At 40.4% G+C, this 4,966-nt stretch overlaps 1 non-coding gene across 1 annotated transcript; it reads right to left on the bottom strand.

Annotated features, from left to right (window-relative positions):
* Positions 1–1,285: 1,285 nt before the first annotated feature.
* Positions 1,286–1,392, bottom strand: LOC118669588. The gene has a single exon (XR_004972040.1). It is a non-coding gene; the product is annotated as a U6 spliceosomal RNA (small nuclear RNA).
* Between the last annotated feature and the right edge of the window lie 3,574 nt (positions 1,393–4,966).

Raw genomic sequence — 4,966 nt, 5'->3', positions numbered from 1 at the left:
ATTTCTTATGTTTTGTTTCAGATGTTGGTTTCACCTTTGTAGACATATAGAATATGGTTCATATTATTCAAACAATCTTTTAACTTGACTTTTGCACTTACTATTATCTTGGACAACTTTCATATTACTGCACTCAAATCCATCTGATTCTTTTAACTGCTGCTAGGTCTTCCACTTCATGGAAATCTTATTCTTTTAAAAAAATATATATTTTTATTGATTTCAGAGAGGAAGGGAGAGGGAGGGAGAGATAGAAACCTCAATGATGAGAGAGAATCATTGATGGGCTGCCTCTTGCATGCCCCACACTGGGGATTGAGCCCACAACCCAGTCATGTGCTTTGACCGGGAATTGAACCCTGACCTCCTGGTTCATAGGTTGATGCTCAACCACTGAGCCATGCCGGCTGGGCAGAAACCTTATTTTTATTTTTTACATTAAAAAAAATTCTTTATTGCCGAAACCGGTTTGGCTCAGTGGATAGAGCGTCGGCTTGTGGACTGAAAGGTCCCAGGTTCGATTCCGGTCAAGGGCATGTACCTGGGTTGCGGGCACATCCCCAGTAGGAGATGTGCAGGAGGCAGCTGATCGATGTTTCTCTCTCATCGATGTTTCTAACTCTCTATTTCTCTCCCTTCCTCTCTGTAAAAAATCAATTAAAAAAAATTCTTTATTGTTTAAGTATTACATAAATCTCCTTTTTCCCCCATTGACCTCTCCCCAGTCGCCCCCACCTCCCAGCACATTCCTTCACTCCCCCATCCCCGAGTCTTTGTCCATTGGTTATGCTCATATGCATGCATACAAGTCCTTTGGTTGATCTCTTACAGAAATCTTATTCTTTTCTCCCCCCAGAAATCTTATTCTTAATCAAACGTCTGTTGATAGCTATTTAAATGGTTTTCTTCCCCCCCCCCAATTATAAACAACACTGTATTGAACTTCTTTGCATGTATATTTCTGTGCATAATTATGAGTGTTTATGTAGGATTAATCTTTGGAGGTGAAAATTCTGGGCTGAAGGGAAGGTTCACAGTTAAAATATTAAAGGATATGGAAAAATTGCCTTCCAAAAATGATTACCCATTCGCATTCTCACCAGCTCCCCATGAGCTTTTTAGGTTCTCACACCCTTATCATTATATGGCCCTAAAACATATAATATGTTGTTTTAATTTCTGTTAATATAATTATTATTATTGAGGCTGAATGTTTACTTGCTACTTACATTTATTTTTCTACAAAATGCTGTTTGTATACTTTGCGCATTTTTTTTTTTTTTTTTAAAATATGGAACGCTTCACGAATTTGCGTGTCATCCTTGCGCAGGGGCCATGCTAATCTTCTCTGTATCGTTCCAATTTTAGTATATGTGCTGCCGAAGCGAGCACTGCGCATTTTTATATCACGTTGTTGGTAAGTTTCTTATTGATATGCTATGTCATGTCTTTTTTTTTTTTTTATTATTAGTTACTATGTCATGTCTTTAGATAGGAAGAAAAGTAGCTATTTGACATATGTATTGGAGGTAATTTCACTAATTTTTGCCTTTCACCTTGTTTGTGGTGTTTTTACTTACAGTAATGTAAAATGTTTATGTAATCAAATGTATTAGTTTTTTTTTCCAGTTATTTTATTTCATGTCAAGAGTCTACTTTATTCCAAGATAATTTAGATAATTCACCTATCCTTCTCTATTAGAAAATTTAAAAAACGTTTTTATTTTCATGTTAAGATCATGTTATTTTTATGTTAAAATAAAAAGTTGTAATGTAGGGCTCCAGTTTAACTCCACCCCTACCCCTCCAGTGGTTCTCAACCTGTGGGTCGCCAACAATGAAAATACATCCTGCATATCAGATATTTACATTACGATTCATAACAGTAGCAAAATTACAGTTATTAAGTAGCATTGAAAATAATTTTATGGTTGGGGGTCACCACAACATGAGGAACTCTATTAAAGGGTCACGGCATTAGGAAGGTTGAGAACCACTTTCTGAGTTGAATAATTTGTCTTTTCCCTTCTGATTTGGAATGTCGCCTTTATCATATACTAAATTCCTAGGTATACTTTGGCCTCCTCTGAACTTTCTAGTCTGTTTTATTGGACTGTCTAGTCCTGCATTTGTACCATATTGTTTTAATTACAGTAGCTTTATCATATACTTTTATAATAGGGAAGTCTAGAGTACCCTTGCTATTCTTCCTTTAAAAAAATATTTCTTGGCTATTTTCATGTGGACTATTTTCCAGATGATCTTGGAATAATCTTGTCAAATTTCTAACTTCTCAATAAAACAGAGAAACAAAACCCTTTTTGTGATTGTGATAGGATCACATAGAATTTATGCAATAAGATGAAGAGAATTGATATCTTTACTGACACTTCCTGTTCAGCAATACACTTTTTTAAAAAATATATATTTTATTGATTTTTTACAGAGAGGAAGGGAAGGGATAGAGAGTTAGAAACATCGATGAAAGAGAAACATTGATCAGCTGCCTCCTGCACACCCTCTACTGCAGATGTGCCCGCAACCAATGTACATGCCCTTGACCTGAATCGAACCCGGGACCCTACAGTCCACAGGCCGATGCTCTATCCACTGAGCCAAACTGGTGAGGGCCAGCAATACACTTTTTATTTCCTTTTATTTAGATCTTATTTTGTGTTTTCAGTAGAAGTAAACATCATTTTTAAAGGCAAGTAAAACTTTGTCTATGGATTTACCAGAATTTACCTGACTATTCCCTTATTGCTGAACTACCAGATCATTTCCCATCTCTTTGTAGATTCAACAACGCTGTGGTGAGCCTCAGTGTGCTTTGCTCTCTGACCACATTTTGCTGATTTCCTTAGAATACACTTCCAGAAGCTGATTAGATCAAAGGATCTGGGCATTAAAGGCTTTGGGTAGCTATTGGGATATTGCTTTTCAGAGAGGCTCAAACAATCTACTCTCCCACCAGATGTATGAGAACACCTGTCTGGCTGAATCCTCACATTAGCATTAATAAAAACTTTGCTGCACTGATGATTATGGAGGCATGTGATGGAACACGGAACTGTGTGTCTGCCTTCACCTGTGGGGTGAATAGATCTTTCCTTCCCCCCCCCAGGGGACAGTGTTCTTCACTAAGACTTTGGAGACATTTAGTTTAGTAAGTTCTTAGGTCTTTTGAAAAATTTCAATTGTCCACTGACATCTAGGGCTGAAAGATAAATTTTGAGAGGTGTCTTTCAACTTTGCTATGAAAAAATTGTCTAGCCCTAACCGGTTTGGCTCAGTGGATAGAGCTTCGGCCTGCAGATCGAAAGGTCCCAGGTTCGATTCCGGTCAAGGGCATGTACCTTGGTTGCGGGCACATCCCCAGTAGGAGGTGTGCAGGAGGCAGCTGATCGATGTTTCTTTCTCATCGATGTTTCTAGCTCTCTATCCCTCTCCCTTCCTCTCTGTAAAAAATCAATAAAGTATATTTTTTAAAAAAGAAAAAAATTGTCTAATAGCAGATATCACAGATGCAAACTCTACCTTCTACAACCTGCCCCCCTCCCCTTCCTGTACACACACACACACACAGACAGTCACGGCTGAGACTCTGAAAATTGCTCAGAGTAACTTGGAGTTGGCCAAGGTTGAAAGAAGTTTTCCAAATTCCATGCCCCCAATAGGTCTCGGGTAAAGAATGGTTCCTCTTGCTTTTTAGTAGAAACAGTAATTTGATCCCCCAAGTTTAGAACCCAGTTGTGTTCATTTGTAACAAGCAAATGCCAAAGGTGCTAGGCACGCCTGAGATGGGCACTGGACAGCCCTCCTTGTAATGCTTCTTTGCTTTGGGGTTATTCTTCACTCCTGTGTACTTTGGCATGCATCGAGCGTGGGAATGAGACACTTAAAATGCTCCCCTTCCATCTGAAAACCCCTTTTGCTGCCACCACCTCGCTGTAGAACCCCTTCCATCAGGATTTTTGTGTGGGGTGGGTCATGCTTTTACAGGGCAGTTTCTTTCAGGGCGAGTCTATTAGGCTTGTAGGATACTTTAATTGAGGCGGGGTAATTGTGGGCTGCTACAAGGGTCCTGGCAAGAGTTACTTTATAAATAAGATTATTATGCTTAGTCGTGTTAATGGGCGTTTATGTGCCCCAAATCCTTCAGCCAGCGGTGGGATGATAGCCCTGAAGGCCATAGTTACTATTTTGGGTTGGGCTCACTTGTAAAACTGGATGTTTTTTATTGTGAAGCTGTTTTTAGTTAGGGAGTACATAAAACCCTTTGAAAGACAGAATTTCAATTTTGTGGTTGCTGTCTTATGTAGTTTTAATGGTAAAATCACTATATATATGTGTGTGTGTTTTTATAGTTTAGAACAAAACAGTTAAAACCGTGCTCACTTTAGCAGGATTTCTTAATAACGGAGAACTACAAAATCTTAGTGCAATTTGGCCAAACGTACATCCTTTCCCCTGACCGGTGGTAACTTTTCACTTCGGGGAGACAGGTTCTCTTTGGCTCTGTAATGCTCGTTTCTCAGAGGTTGCAGGTCCCTGGGGAGATTTGGGTACCACGTTGTAGTGAGGGCACGGGCTGTGTGGGCTACACCAGGGGGTGTGAACACAGACCTGTGAGTTGAGGAGGTTCTGCAGGTACATTTGCATCCCTGGGCCTGAGGCAGACAGAGAGTCCCTGACACAACAGGAAGTCCTCAGACTCCCCAGGGGCCTGGCTACCCTGCTTGATGGTCCCCAGTAAGCAAATTGAATGGACTGTGGGCAGTTAGCTATGCTAGCTTGTAACGTGTAGCTGCAATAGGATAAGACAGAAAAGTGCATGACCCAGGAGTAGGGGAGGGGGCAGGGGAGGATGGCTCATTTCTCCCACAGAGAGGATCCCGTGCAGTGGGGCGATCCCTACCTGACTGTAAATACCCGCATTCACCCCTGCTGCTGAGTCACTTTCCCC

This window comes from Myotis myotis, unplaced genomic scaffold, assembly GCF_014108235.1.
Source record: "Myotis myotis isolate mMyoMyo1 unplaced genomic scaffold, mMyoMyo1.p scaffold_m19_p_14, whole genome shotgun sequence".
Taxonomy (NCBI): Eukaryota; Metazoa; Chordata; class Mammalia; order Chiroptera; family Vespertilionidae; genus Myotis; species Myotis myotis.
Note: the sequence above shows the minus strand (reverse complement) of the source record. Positions and strands in the feature narration are given on the sequence as shown.